Source organism: Cervus elaphus, chromosome 1 (assembly GCF_910594005.1).
Source record: "Cervus elaphus chromosome 1, mCerEla1.1, whole genome shotgun sequence".
In the NCBI taxonomy this organism is placed as follows: Eukaryota; Metazoa; Chordata; class Mammalia; order Artiodactyla; family Cervidae; genus Cervus; species Cervus elaphus.
The window spans coordinates 58,041,942-58,056,826 of NC_057815.1; the positions used below are offsets into that span (position 1 = coordinate 58,041,942).

Sequence of the window (14,885 nt, forward strand, 5' to 3'; positions counted from 1 at the left end):
GTACTGGAGTGGGTTGCCATAAAGATGACAACAAATGGAGAAATGTGCACCAAAAACCACAATGCAAGAAAATCATGAATACCAGAAAATACAATAAATTAACTTCTGAGATGATTAGGACACTGCTGTTTGACTGGGGCTGTTTGATGAAGAAAAATAGGATGTCAACTTTATTTCATACACTGCAGGGAACACTTGGATAGTTGTAATCAGGCAAGTGAGGTAATCAAAACAAGCACTCTTCGATGGTTAATTTGGGAGTGAGAGGACAGGGAAAGATTAACCCCAGGGAGAGTAGTCCAGGTGAGCAATGCTGAAGATCCAAGCCCAAAGACAAAAGATAGATTCAAGATATATTGTGAATATAGGATCTAAATTGTTTGGAGACTCGAAAAGTGGTACCAAAAAAAAGTCAAGGGTGATCTTGATATTTAACTCTTGGGTAAAACATTTCTAGTTATATATGTTATATATATGTGTGTGTGTGTGTGTGTGTGTGTGTGTATGTGTGTGTGTTTATGTGTATATATATATATATATATATAATTTCTGGAATTCAATAAGCATTTCTCATTATTTCCGGGTATCATTAGAGTTCCCAGTCCAAGGGAGATGCTCAGACCTGGACTTGATGGTGAGGAGGCTTCGTGGGTAGCTAAGTTGTGTCTTGTTGGCCCCCTCCCAGGTGGGCTTTGCAGAGCCACTCTCTCTCCCCCTTTCCAGGTCTCTTCCCAGACAGATTGTGGGAGGCAGGAGGCCATGGTCAGTTCTTGGCCATAGCAGGTCAGTGTGCAGATTGCCACCAAGCATTGCTGGGAAGACCAGGAAGTCACCTTTGCTCATTGCTTCACCAATACATAAGTACACCTGGGGAAAGGGGCATCGTGGAAGCTCGTGGTTTAACTTGACTGATCATTAATTTTTCAGCTACCATCTCTGACATCCACTAGGGTCTGCTGCTGCTTCCCCATCCACCACCATCACAGGCAATCTGCTTCCCCAGCAGAACTTGAGTTCCCGAGTGCTTGGGAAATGTCTGCCCCTTCACACTATTTCACACTAAAATATGCTTCTAGTATATTTTAATTAAACAGGAGGCTGGTTGTTGGACAGAGACATATTTTATTATATCTCTCTTCCTAAGATCTTTAAATCAAAACTGAATATTGAAAAAAAAATGAATATTGAATTTTGTGAAATATTTTTAGCATCTATTGTAATGACTAAGTGATTCTCTCCTTTGACTTATTAGTATATTAAATCTATGTTAATAGATTTCCTAAGGGCTTCCCTGGTAACTCAGATGGTAAAGAGCTGTCCTGCAAAGCAGGAGACTTGGGTTCGATCCCTGGATCGAGAAGTTCTCCTGGAGAAGGAAATGGCAACCCACTCCAGTATTCTTGCCTGGAGAATCCCATGGATGGAGGAGCCTGGCAGACTTAACATTCCTATGGTTCTGAATCCCACTTGGACATGATACGTTCATCTTTCAATGTATTGCTGGGCTCTGTTACTAATGTTTCATTCAGATTTTTGCATCAACATTCATAATTGAAATTGACTCACAGTGGAGGTTCTCAAAATGTGGTCTGGAGACGGATGGGGATCTCCAAGATCCTTTTAGGGGGTCTGCAAGGTCAAAATGCTTTTCATAGTAATTGCTGTTCAGTTGCTAAGTTGTGTCCAACTCTTTGCCACCCTATAAACTGCAGCATGCCAGGCTTCCCTGTAATTCACTATCTCCCGGAGTTTGCTCAAACTTTTGTCCACTGAGTCGGTAACACCATCCAACCATCTCATCCTCACCCTCTTCTCCTGCCCTCAGTGTTTCCCAGCATTCCCTGGGGGCTCGCTCAGATGGTAAATAACCTGCCTGCAATGCAGGAGACCCATGTTCAATCTCTGGGTTGGGAAGATCCCCTGGAGAAGGGAATGGCTACCCACTCCAGTATTTTTGCCTGGCAGGCTACAGTCCATGACTTCACAGTCAGACATGACTGAGGGACTAACACTTTCATAGTAATACTAACACATATTATCCTCTTTCACTCCCACTTTCTCAGGGATGTGTCATAGAGTTTTCCAGAGACAACATAACGTGTGATATCTCAACAGACTGCATGTAAAAAGCAGATAGGAAATTCCATCTGTCTTCTGTTTAGCCAGACATTAAACAGTTTTGGAGAAATGGGAAACAATGCCAGTTTAATGTAAATTTTTTTTTTGTTTTAGAAGATTTGGTTATTTGAATACATGTTATTTGTTTGGGCTTCCCTGGTGGCTCAGAGGTTAAAGCGTCTGCCTGCAATGCGGGAGACCCAGGTTCGATCCCTGAGTTGGGAAGATCCCCTGGAGAAGGAAATGGCACCCCACTCCAGTACTCTTGCCTGGAGAATCCCATGGAGGGAGGAGCCTGGTAGGCTACAGTCCATGGGGTTGAAAGAGTCGGACATGACTAAGCAACTTCACTTTCACTTAATAGTTCTAATTGTGGTTATCTTAAAAATGCATAATCTAAAAAATTTCTGCTTTATTCTAGCATGTTAACTATTGATAAATATTACTTCCATAAACAAAAGCTCTTTAGGAATTTCAGTGATATTTTTCAAAGTGTAAAGATGACCTGCGACCAAAAAGTTTGAGAACCACTGGCTATAGTTTTCTATCATCTGCCTTTGTCAGACTTTGGTATCATCATTCTTCATGAAAAGAACTGGAGAACACACCTTTAATTTAACTGAGGTATAATTGACATGTAACATATTAGTTTCAGGTATACAATATAATGGTTTGATATTTGTATTTTTGCAAAATGATCACTGCAGTAAGTATAGTCAACTTCCACCACCCGGCATAGTTACAGTTGTTTTCCCTTGTGATGAAAACTGTTAAGATCTACTCTTTTAGCAAGTTTCTCTTAGAGCTTTCCCACTTGCTCTATGCTTTGCAAAAACTTACAACTGGAGAATAATAAATAATGATGTCATCTGATTAAATATACTAGCCATCTACTCCTTGAAGACGTAACAGTAACTTTCTCAATTTCCTTCCTTGTTACTAGTTTTCAGGTTTAAAATTTTCACCTTCACTCAATTTTGATCATTTATCATCTCCTAGTAACAGCTATTGGAGAAGGCAATGGCACCCCACTCCAGTACTCTTGCTTGGAAAATCCCATGGACGGAGGAGCCTGGTAGGCTGCAGTCCATGGGGTCACACAGAGTCGGACACGACTGAAGCGACTTAGCAGCAGCAGCAGCAGTAACAGCTATATAACACTCAGATTTTCCTACTAATTGCTTTGTGTTGTACAAAATATTTCCCCATAATATTGTAATATTTGTAATTTGTATTACAAATTGTAATTGTAATACAAATTGTATTACAAACTTGTAATATTTTCTACTTTCCCAATTTTGGTTATTTTCAAAACCTTTTTGAAAAAATTAGACTAGCCTAGTATCTTGTCACTTTATAGAAACTTTATTTTTATTTCAGAAACCTATTGGTAATGAACCTATTCCCTCTGGCTGCACCCTCTTGAGTCTCTCCAGCTGACCCCCACAGGCCGGCTAACCAGGGCCTTGAGACCGTGGCTCTGAGTTATTTCCTGCAGATGATGGGCATGCATAGCTATAACCCATTAGAATGAAGCTGCAAGTCTTGATTATGCTCCTATTAGAGCTCTTAACTCATCAAGTGATGTCAAACAGACTGCTTCATGTTCCTGAGCCCTAGGATCATCTATGTACATAGAAAAGAGAGCAATCTCTAGAGCCTCATTGGGCTTCTGGAAGTACTGGCTGCTGCCTTTATTGCAGTGGTCAAGATGGTGGCCTTGCTTTCCCTCTGATTCTAGGGCTCCTTGGAGAGCCACCCCCTAACCCCAGATTTTTTTAATCTGTATATATTTATTTCACTGTGCTGGGTCTTAGTTGTGGCACATGAACTCAGCTGTGGCACATGAGATCTAGTTCCTTGACCAGGGAGTAAACCCGGGCCCCCTGCATTGGGAGCATGGTTTCTGAGCCACTGAACCACCAGGGAAGTCCCCTAACCCCATACTTTCTTAATGAGGCCATATCTGTGATTTTTTTATTATTTTAATTGGAGGATAATTAGTTTACAATACTGTGATGGTTTTTTCCATGCATCAACATGAGTCAGCCACGGGTATACTTGTGTCCCCCCAATCTGAACCCCCTCCCACCTCCTCTCCACCCTATCCCTCTGGGTTGTCCCAGAGCATTGGCTTTGGGTGCCCTGCTTCATGTATCGAACTTGCACTGGCCATCTATTTTACATAAAAATATTGGAATGCTTCACAAATTTGTGTGTCCGCCTTGCACAGAAGCCAAGCTAATCTTCTCTGTATCGTTCCACTTTTAGCATATGTGCTGCAGAAGCAAGCCCCATATCTGTGATTTCTTTCCTTCTCACTTTCTAGTTACCTGGGTGGTGAAAGCAAGCATCCATGATTTGGCCAATGGCTCCCCTCAGGTAAGAGACCTTGGAGCCTCCCTTCTCTCCAGCTGCCTGGCCACCAGCATCATTGTGACTGCCGCAGCCACACAGATCATGGGCCTCCCACAGCATTGACCAGAGGTTGGTCATTCATAGGTGTTTCTGGCACAGAGTACAGGATTTGGGCTGAGTCTTCCTTCTCTTTATAAAGAGAGAAACAGGATTTAAGAGCCAATTCCAAGTTTGTCAATTGTGTCTAGCTTCACAGTCAAGGCCTTCTTCCTCTCTTGGGAACCCTCTACTGCCCACAGGCCAGATTTCCCTTGTTTCCTGCCCCGTAAGACTGTAGAACAAGCTACAGTCATTTAGGAATCCCTCACTGACACCCTTTTCTGCCTGGAGCCATGCGGGCACTTACAAGGGGCAGTCTGACCCCATCTCACAGAGTGACCAGGTACCCTCACTTCATGCCGTTCCTCTTCAGGGGGAATTCAAGCACCCAAGCTCCATGAGCCTCCCTTCTTCCATGGGTTTATTTAACACTCCTTTTTGTCTTATTAGAAAAGGTCTGTCACATAATTTGCAAGCTACCCTGCCTCCTGCAGCACCCCTGTGGACTACGACTTGGCACCACCGCAGCTGGTAGACTTGCCTCACTTGAATCACCACCTTCTTCCAGCCTGACTGCCTGTGAGAGGCGATGGGCAGCTGCTTCCAGGGCGGGGCACGGCCACAGGTTGGGGGCCTCATCCAGGTCTGCGACTGGCCTCACACGAGTGTCCCGGGAACCTCCCATCCCCAGCACCCTTCACAGACTCCTGACTTGCACACCTGCTCTCAGCGTTTCTCACACTTCCCCTGACGTGTGAACAGGTGAGGACCCTTACCCTGTGTTCACGAAAAGAAACAGGCTTATAAAGGTGAAGTGACAGAGTCAGACAGCTGCTGAGACAGAGCCTGCACCCTCAGCTCAAGCCCAGCCATCCTGGCACGGCCCCGCTTTGGGACTAATTCCACACTCTCTGGCATGGTGCCACCCTTCCCACCCCACAATCGATCCCTTGTTCATTCATTATTTCCTTGGTCGTGTGCAAGTCTTCATTGAGCGCCATCCTTTTGCCAGACTCTCAGTTAGGCTCTGGGAATGCAAAAGCAAATAAAACAACCTGTAATTTCTAGCATAGGGTTTACGAAGGGTGTGCAACTGTCCTCAGTACAAGGTGATAACCGCTGTGACATATGTGAGAACTGTGTTCAGAGGGAACAAAGAGAAGGGAGTGACTTCCTAGAGCTATCAGGGAAGGCTTAACTATGATTAGACACTTATGCTGGGTCTTAAAAGAATCAGAAGATATTTGGGGAAACAGAAGGGAAGGCTTTCCATTCAGAGGGATTGGCATGAACAAGGGATCAGAAAGGCTACACAGAGGGATCAGGGCAAAGGGGCAGTCCTATGAATCTGGTGCTTTGACAGGGGGAATTGAGTGGAGATTACCTTAAATTACAGCCTGAGTTCGGTTGTAAAGGGTCTTATGTTGGCGCTAACAATGTTAGACTCTATCTTGTAGTCAAGAGATGGGAACTATTGCCCTTCTAGCACAGGAGGAAAAAAAGACCTGTACTAAAGAAAAACTGCTCTGACAGTAGAGAAGATGCATAGATGTAAAAACCCAAATAAAATATGCTGAGGAATACAAGGGTGACAAAAAGGAAAAAGTGGTTTCAAAAAACATTGTGTCCACAGATTCAATAAGATTTGATGACCAATAATGCTTAAAATGGAGGAAAGAAAAAGTCACACACACTCAAATAACTTCCAGGTACCTGACTCAAGTGATTGTGTAGATAAAAGCTAAGCGTAATAGTTTTCTACTACTAGTGCCACCCAGGAAGCTCAAACCATAATAACAGTTGGCATTTATTCCTTACTCTGGGCCAGACCCTTTATGTGCATATAATCCTCTCAGTAAACCTGAGAAATTGGTACTATTCTTAACCCTAATTTTACAGATGAAGAGACCGAAGCCCAGTGATCAATTTCTTTGCTCCAGTAAGTGGCCTAATAGGGATTCCAAGTCCGGACTGTCTGAAGTCAGAACTTGGTGCTCCTAACCACTATACTATACTGCCTATGCATGTACTCTTGGCCCAAAAAAGAAATATCATAGCAGAAGCAGATGTGGGGAGGGTGTGAGGGGTACAGATGAATTAAGTATATATCAGGTAACTTTAGAGATACTTGTGAGATGTCCAGCTACAGATGTCTAGGGATTAGGAAAACAGCCACGGGTTATGTGATTTGAGAGGCCGCAGATATGGATGAGGGTGAGGGTTGCAGTCTTGAAAAGGCTATTTTCAGAGGAAAAGGAGCAAAGGGAGAGAGGAGAAGCTGAGGAAAGTCTGAAGGAGTGAGCAGAAGGGGGGGGGAGAAGCAGGACAGAGCATGGAAGCTGGGGAGAGAGCTTAGGTTTCAAGAAGGATGGTCAATAATGTAAAATGCTGGACAAAACCTAGTCCTCTAAGAATGGGGAAAGAGGTCTTTTGATCTGGCCATTAGCAGCTTGTGGGTGATCTCAGTAAGTCAAGATTCCACGGTCTGATGGCTCAAGAAGGAGAATAAACAGGAGCTGACAAAGAAGCCACAAGAGAGATAGACTTCCCTTTCAGAAGAATGGTCTCCAAGTACAGTGGCTAGTCTCTGGGCTGCTGATGCTCCTGGCTTCTGGATTCATGGATGTGGACTAGTACACTAGCATGATCCTAATAGCCACTTTTTTCTTAGCCTTAATCTTTGAAGGGACTGTATTAAAATCATGTAGTAGGCCCTCTTTCTTATTCTCACAGCCATCACCTCTTATAAATGTTGGGTAATATAATTTTCTTTGACAGCTTGCCAAGAAACATCACACACCTTTTAATTCACACAGTAGAATCCTCTTTCCCTTTGTCTTTACAAATAAAATGCCCAAATATCCACTAAAAATATATTCTACCATTTTTTTCTAGACATTAATTGATCTTAACAAATAGATTTCTTGCCTTCAAGGTGAAGAGAAGTCCAACAAGTTACTGCAGCTTGGCATCATCATCCTTGCCTCTGAAGCCTGCCAGGGTTTGCGCGTCCCTCTCTCCACGGATGCTGTGGAGAGGGCTGTGGCTGGCTTCCCTTCTCAGGAGGCAAGGATTCCTGCTGGTATGCTCCCCACCCACCATCTCTCTCCTCTCTCTCAATGCTCATGGGGGACTGGGGGGCTGGCAGCCTGTGGGAAAGATTCTGGTTGTCACCTGGTGGCTTGGTAAGGGGGCCTCTGGTGTAGTTGCTGGAACAATGTGAGGTTAGAATCTTCAGGATGCTCAGGGACCCTCTGTAGACAGTTTTAAGGATCTTCTTTTGAGAAGCACTTATTTTGGATTTTCAGAAGCATCCCACTCCAGATAGGAAATAAGGAAAAGGATCTTCCTTTTATATTTTCAGGGTTTCAGTTTCCTTTCCAGAATCAGATCACTACTGATTGCAGCATAGAGTAGGGCAGGCAACTCTATGGCATCAAAAGATCTATTTCATCCTATTTGGAGAGGTAGACTATTGTCAATAAACCATGCATTCATTATTCCTCCTCAATGCTCACCAGATTTATTATTAACATACATAAAATTTGTATGTTAATAATTGAGGTTTCCCAGGTGGTGCAGTGGTAAAAGAATCTACCTTCCAATGCAGGAGATACAAGAGATGCAGGTTCTATCCCTGGGTCAGCTTACTGGAGCTGGGAGCAGGGAGGGCGGGATGGGGAGTTATTGTTTAAAAATTATATAGTTTCAGTTTTGCAAGATGAAAAAAAGTTATGGAGAAGGATGGTGATGTTGGTTGCACAATAATAATGTATTTAATACCACTGAACTATACACTTGAAATGGTTAGGATGGTAAGTTTTATGTTATGTGTATTTTACTACATTTTTTTAATTGGAAAAAAAAGAACGGAAGACACCATGATGTTCTCAGAATTGACCCCTTAAAATGATTAAGTTTTTGTCATCTCCTCAGACTTTTTATACCTGGATCATTCTCCCTCAATATAAATTCTTTCTCAGGAATCTCTTTAGCCCTAAGCAAATAGACGTCTGCTAATTCCATCCCATCGCTGTTCAAACATCCCTGGAAGAGTCTGAAACCACTTGGACTCAAGCTGAAACCCATTCCTACATAAGAAAATTAACTATGTCCTATAGGTACTCCATACACCATAATTACTGGGGTTAATTTTTGTGTTACACATAAGATTCTGGGCACAAGATCAAAAAATAAGAAGAAAGAAGCAAGAAAAAAAGCTCTTAATGCCTGTTGAAGCTTGATTTAAGAGCCAATGAAAGAAATGTTGCTGTTTCAGGGAGAGTGTCTGGCTTCTCAAACAAAATCCCGGAGGTGCCCAACGAGTCCAGGTCCTCAGCCCTGTCAGACCAGAAACTCAACTGTGTCAAAATTTTCTCAGTGAGGAGGCTCCTGGAAACAAGTCCCAGGATCAATGGAAGGATATATAAACACAAAGGTGGGTGTTTTAATGCAGGGCTGGGGCAGTTCACTTCTAGTGAATGGAATATATAATATGGGACATGTACATCCACTCTTCCTAACTTCTGCTGCCAAACTTTTTTGAAGGACAACAGGGACCAGGCGTCACCCTCAGGGGCAGCCCCGTCACCCTCCCAATAAGCAGAACGCTCTGATGCCAAGCAGGGTAGCAAACCCCAGAGCTGAGCCCTGCTCTCTGACTTCCCTTCTCTCAGGCCCCATGAATACTGTCTCATGTTAACAGCCTGTCTTCAGGACAGAGTGTAATACAATGACTCAGAGCATAGATTTCTTAACCATAGACACATCGTGGTGCTACGCACAATATACTGCACCCTAAACAATGTGATCAGGTTCAGGTATTCCCTAATATCCACAATCTGTTTATAAACAGTGTCCTGGATTGTAGTGAGACTAGCCCAGTGCCTGCAGATAGTAGACATTCAGAGATGGTTAATAAAGTGCGACCTGTTACAGAAAGCTAGCCTTGCTCATTATGCATCAATTCAGGTCCTCCTTGGGAGTTCTAGGGCCACAAGAGTTTGCCCCTGTAGACAAACAACACACATAGTAGGCATTCTAGTTTTCTTAGAATAATATTTGCTTTGAACAATATACATTAACAAAAGTGGAATAGGGAAGATTTGAACTACTGTTACACAACTGTATTGTTCTCAGGTGTTTGCATCCGGAAAACCCATTCCAACAAGACTGTGATTCCAAATTGTTTTGAATGAAATCAAATTGACTTGAAACAAGATTATGAACATGACAATGTAGTTGAAATAATAAGTTTGCTCAAAAATAAGTATTTTGAACCACTGCTGTTTATAATAATTTTGATACACTCTGAAGTATTTTATATATCTTTTCACATCTTGAAAAAGTTTTGGTCTTTTTTTCATAACTTAAGGGGTGGGGGAGGCTGACTTGCTTTTATGCCACTAATTCCTGCCCAGCTCATAATATAAATATCCAGAATAAGAACTCTAAAATGATGTATTGCAAGGATCTAGTAGGGCTTTTATTTTTTATGAGATATGGGTGCTCTTTAGGCTCTTCTTAGATTTCTCTCTTCATTTAATCAACAAACATTTGTAAGTGGCTCTATCTGCATCAGGTATCTAGTTATAAGGGATACTTCAGTGAGCAAAATGGACAAAAATCTAGTGGAGATGGGGAGGCAGATAATAAAGAAGTAAAAAAATATATATAGCAGTTGGTAATAAATTATAGAGTGAAATAAATCAGGGATAAGTGATAGTGAATGCCAAATAGAAGGATGTTTGCAATTTAAAAAAATCTATGGTCCAGGGAAAACTGATAAGGAGACATCTGAGAAAAGACCTGAAGGTGGTAAGGGTGACGGCTAGGCCGATATCTGGAGACTAAAGCATTCTAGCCACAGAGAATGGCAAGTGCTAAAGACCTGAGTGGGAGCATGTCTGAGACATACAGAAACCCACCAGAAGGTCAGTATGCCAGGAGAGGCATGAACACAGGGAAATCAGAGAAGCTGGGTGGAAAGACAGCTTGTGTGGGACCTTCTGGGCTAGTGTAAAGACATTGGGTTTTCCTCCAGGTGAAAAGACATCAAGTGGAGAAGCAGGACCTCAACCCATTTAAACAAGTTCACTCTTGCTCCTGTGTTGAAACTAGACTGCTGGGAGAAGGCATGGGACAAAGCAAGGAGATCAGTTGGGAGACTATTGCAATGACCAGGGTAAAAAACTGACATCTGAGTGGAAGCAGTGGACGTGGGTGAGAAGTAGATAGACATTGAACTAAGAGCCGACATGACTTCCAGGGAGATTGAATTAAGATATGAAAAGAGATGTAAAAAATGACCCCAGTGGTTTTGGCCTGAGCAACTGGAAGTACAATGCTGCCATTTCCTGAAATGAGATGTTTTGAACAATGTACACTAACCAACATGGCAAAGAAAGAATCTGAACTATTTACATATGACTATATTGATCTCAGGTATTCTCCTCCTGAGATGACTTCCTTAGATGGCTATAAGGCACAGGATTCTGGGGGAGGATTGTGACTTTGTATCTGATCACATTAAGTCTGAATTGCCTATTGCCATTCAAGAGGAGATATCAAGTGGACAGTTGAATATATGAACATGGAGTTCAGGGGAAAAGAGCCAACCTACATATGTAGAATAAGCATATTGTTGATATTTAAACTGTCACAGGACAAGATTGCCAAGGAAGCTGAGATTTGAGTTCTGGAGCACTTCGATGTTTACAGCAGGTAGAAAAGAGAAGGAATTGATGGAGAACTGATCATTAGGTTTTACACCACTGGCATGTTGAAATCTCAACAATGGTGGAGAGAGTGAAAGCTTTTTTGGAGCAGACTCAAGAGAGAATTGGATAGACAGATTTTAAGATGACATGTACAGGTAACTCCTTCAAGAAATTTTATTGTAAAAAAGAAAAAAAGAAGAAATTTTATTGTAACTGGAAACTCAGAAATGGAATAGCATCTCAATGTAGGTATGGAAGTCAAGAGAAGGTTTTATGACTTTTTAAAAAATTTATTTATTTATTTTTGGCTATATTGGGTCTTTTTTGATGGCTATGGGTTTTCTCTAGTTTCAGAGAGTGGGAGCTACTCTTTGCTGGGGTGCACAGGGTTCTCGTTGCATGGCTTCTTTTGTTGCTGAGCATGGGCTCTAGGCATGGGCTTCAGCAATTGCAGCATGCAAACACAGTATTTGTAGCTTGAGGGCTCTAGAGTTGTATCCCCTGCATTGGCAGGTGGATTCTCAACCAATAGACCACCAATTTTTTTAATATGAGAAAAATTACAGAACACATATACTCTGCCAGGAATTGTCAAGCAGAGAGAAGGAACCAACATTTAAAGGAAAAGATGGAAGAATTGCTGGGGCAATGTTCCTTAGAAGATCAGAGGGGAAGAGAACTTAGCTGGGAACATGGCAGGTGAAACACAGTAACAGGAGAGAAGGCAGAGAAAAAAGATGCCTTTCTACGTTTCTATACCATCTGAGTTCTCTTCCACAATGGAAGAAACTTACACTTGCTCTTAATCACACTGCAGGCTCTGAAAGACTGAAATCTCAGTACAAATTACCCAATTACAGTCCTTTCTCCAAAAGCATCATTTGACATTTCTGGGCTTCAGTTTGGCAGCTGAAAAATGGAAGGTTTCTTAAAATTTGAAGTCAGGAATTGAGTTTAAATTTGTATGGCTCACGAACAAAATGCTTTTTATGCATTGACTGTATCATAGGTTGCTGTGGTATAGGGGAAAGACCTACAATCAGGAACATGGCCTTGTGTCTTAGCTTTGTGACTTTGCACAAGACATGGAATCTCTTGGAGGTTCTTTTTTCCAAACTAAAGTGGTCGTAAAAGGATCACAATAATTTCAGAGGGATATCTTCCACTCTGGGAAATGCTTTGTAAACCCTACAGTTCCATGAGAAAGCATGTTTTATCATGATTCTCAGAGTGGAAGCTTTAGCCTGGTTTCTTCCATCTTCCCTTGTTATTGCTTTCAAAAAAAGAAAAAAAAACAGAAATTGCTGATTGTATTCAACTAGGAGACAGGAATGCCTTCTTTCATATCTATCTTTGGTACATTTCCCCCTTCTCCCTTGCTGGAGACCAGCCTTTCTCCTAATATAGGTCTGAGGCTCCCAGCCCAGGCAGGCAGCCACACCTGTCTGTGCAGGTGGAACTCCACCCCTGGAAGCCGCATTTGCTGTCCTAGTTACTCCCGATTGTCTCCACAGCCCAAGCTGTGAAGTCACAATCAAACACTACCTTCTGGAGGCTCTGCCCCAGCCCCGCCACAACAGATGCTATTGGGAAGAGTTGAAGCAACTGCTATAAACATTGGGGGGAAATTGACTAGCATCATTGGTGAAGGCCTGCCCACAGAGCTCCTCAGGGAGGATTCCTCTGGGTGTGGGAGGACAATGGGAGCAGGACGCCTCAAGCCTCCTTTTATGAAATGTTTTTATTTTCTCTCTCTCTATATATATATATTTTACTGAAGTATAGTTGATATACAATGTTGTGCTAATCTCTGTTGTATAGCAAAGTGATTCAGTTTTACATATATGCATCCATTCTTTTTTTATATTATTTTCCATTATGGTTTATCATAGGATATTGAATATAGTTTTCTGTGCTATATAGTAAGACTTTGTTGTTTATCCATCTTATGTATAAAAGCTTACATCTGCTAATCCCAACCTCCCACTCCATCCTACCCTCCAACCCCCTCCCCCTTGGCAACCACATATCTTTTCTCTAAGTCCGTGATTGTTTCTATTTCATGACACTGTCTCAAGCTATGCTTTTGATTCCTCCCAAAGATACTGTTTTTGGCAAATTCTGGTCACTCCCAGGGTCTCAAGCCTTTTGCCTTTATAAAGCCTTATCCCATCAGGTCTGTGTCAGCCCCAAATTGCCAGGAGCTTGCCAAATTTTTCATGACACATTTCTGTTCTACAAGTCCACGTTGAAACATTCCAGAAAGCAAAGCATTACCATTGCTTTATATCCATGTGAAGTGCCCAGTGTGGAACTCTGATCAGGTAGCATAAATATTGTTGCTGTTTGGTTGTTCAGTCATGTCCAACTCTTTGGCGACTCCATGGACTATAGCCCACCAGACTCCTCTGTCCATGGGATTTCCCAGGCAAGAATGCTGGAGTGGGTTGCCATTCCCTTTGCCAGGGGATCCTCCCCACCCAGTGATCAAACCCAGGCCTCCTGTTTGGCAGGTGGATTCTCTACCACAGTTCCACCAGCTGTAAGGCAGTATTAGGCAGGATTGGGATGCGGTACATTTGGGTGACTCTTACTGAGCCTACCACAATTTAAGCTTAAAATGGCCAGAGTTGCTCATTTGTTCAAAGGATAAAATAGAAATAAATCATTTTTAAAGTTAAAAGCTAATGAAAAGCCCACAACAAGCTGGTGATTTAAGAAGCACATACTCCAAACATCAACTGAGAGCACCAGTTTACCCCAGGGGATTCTCAGCAGTGAGAGAGCCTCAGTACTGTTATATAGGCTCAAATAGTGACAACAGATGTTCATTCTTTCTTTTTTTTTTTCAGCAAACACTTGCTGAGGGGCTTCTCTTTGCTGGGATCTCTTACTAAGCTGGGGATGTGGGGAGTGAGACATGTGCTCATGGTCTATTTCAGGAAATGAATAGAAGATGAACCAAAATCTGGCCGCACACGAGCATCTCAGAGACACGTATAAAGTGTGTAGAAGAGCTGAGGAGATAGGGAAATCATCACCCTCTTGAAATTACTGGGAGCCCAGATAAATGCCTGCCTTTGTGGCTCAGACAGTAAAGAATTTGCCTGCAATGTAGGAGACCCAGGTTCAATCCCTGGGTCTGGAAGATCCCCTAGAGAAGGGAATAGCTACCAACTCGAGTATTCTTGCCTGGAGAGGAGCTTGGCAGGCTGTAGTCCATAGGGTTGCAAAGAGTCAGACATGACTGAGTGACTAACACTTTCACTTTCATCCTGCCCCGAGATTAAGGAAAGCAAGATGTGCCATCTGCCCCTCTAGTCACACAGAGGGACCATGCTATACAGGGAACATGAGAAGAGAGAATAGAGGGTAAAGGCAAAATACTAAGAAAGCCATAGAACAAAGTGAGGCATCTTTAGATTCCAAAGTCAATAAAGACTTTTAATTGAATCAAAGGGAAAAAATGAAGTTCATTCATTCATTCATGCAATAAATCCTAGGCACTGTTCTAGACCGAGGAGTTAAAGCAGACAAAGTAAATCCTGTCCTCATGGAGCTTATATCCTGGCAGGAAGAGAAAGACAGTAG

General features: G+C 42.4%; 1 non-coding gene across 1 annotated transcript; it reads right to left on the reverse strand.

The window, feature by feature from the left end:
• Positions 1-4,306: 4,306 nt before the first annotated feature.
• Positions 4,307-4,409, reverse strand: LOC122703594. The gene has a single exon (XR_006343535.1). It is a non-coding gene; the product is annotated as a U6 spliceosomal RNA (small nuclear RNA).
• Positions 4,410-14,885: the final 10,476 nt, after the last annotated feature.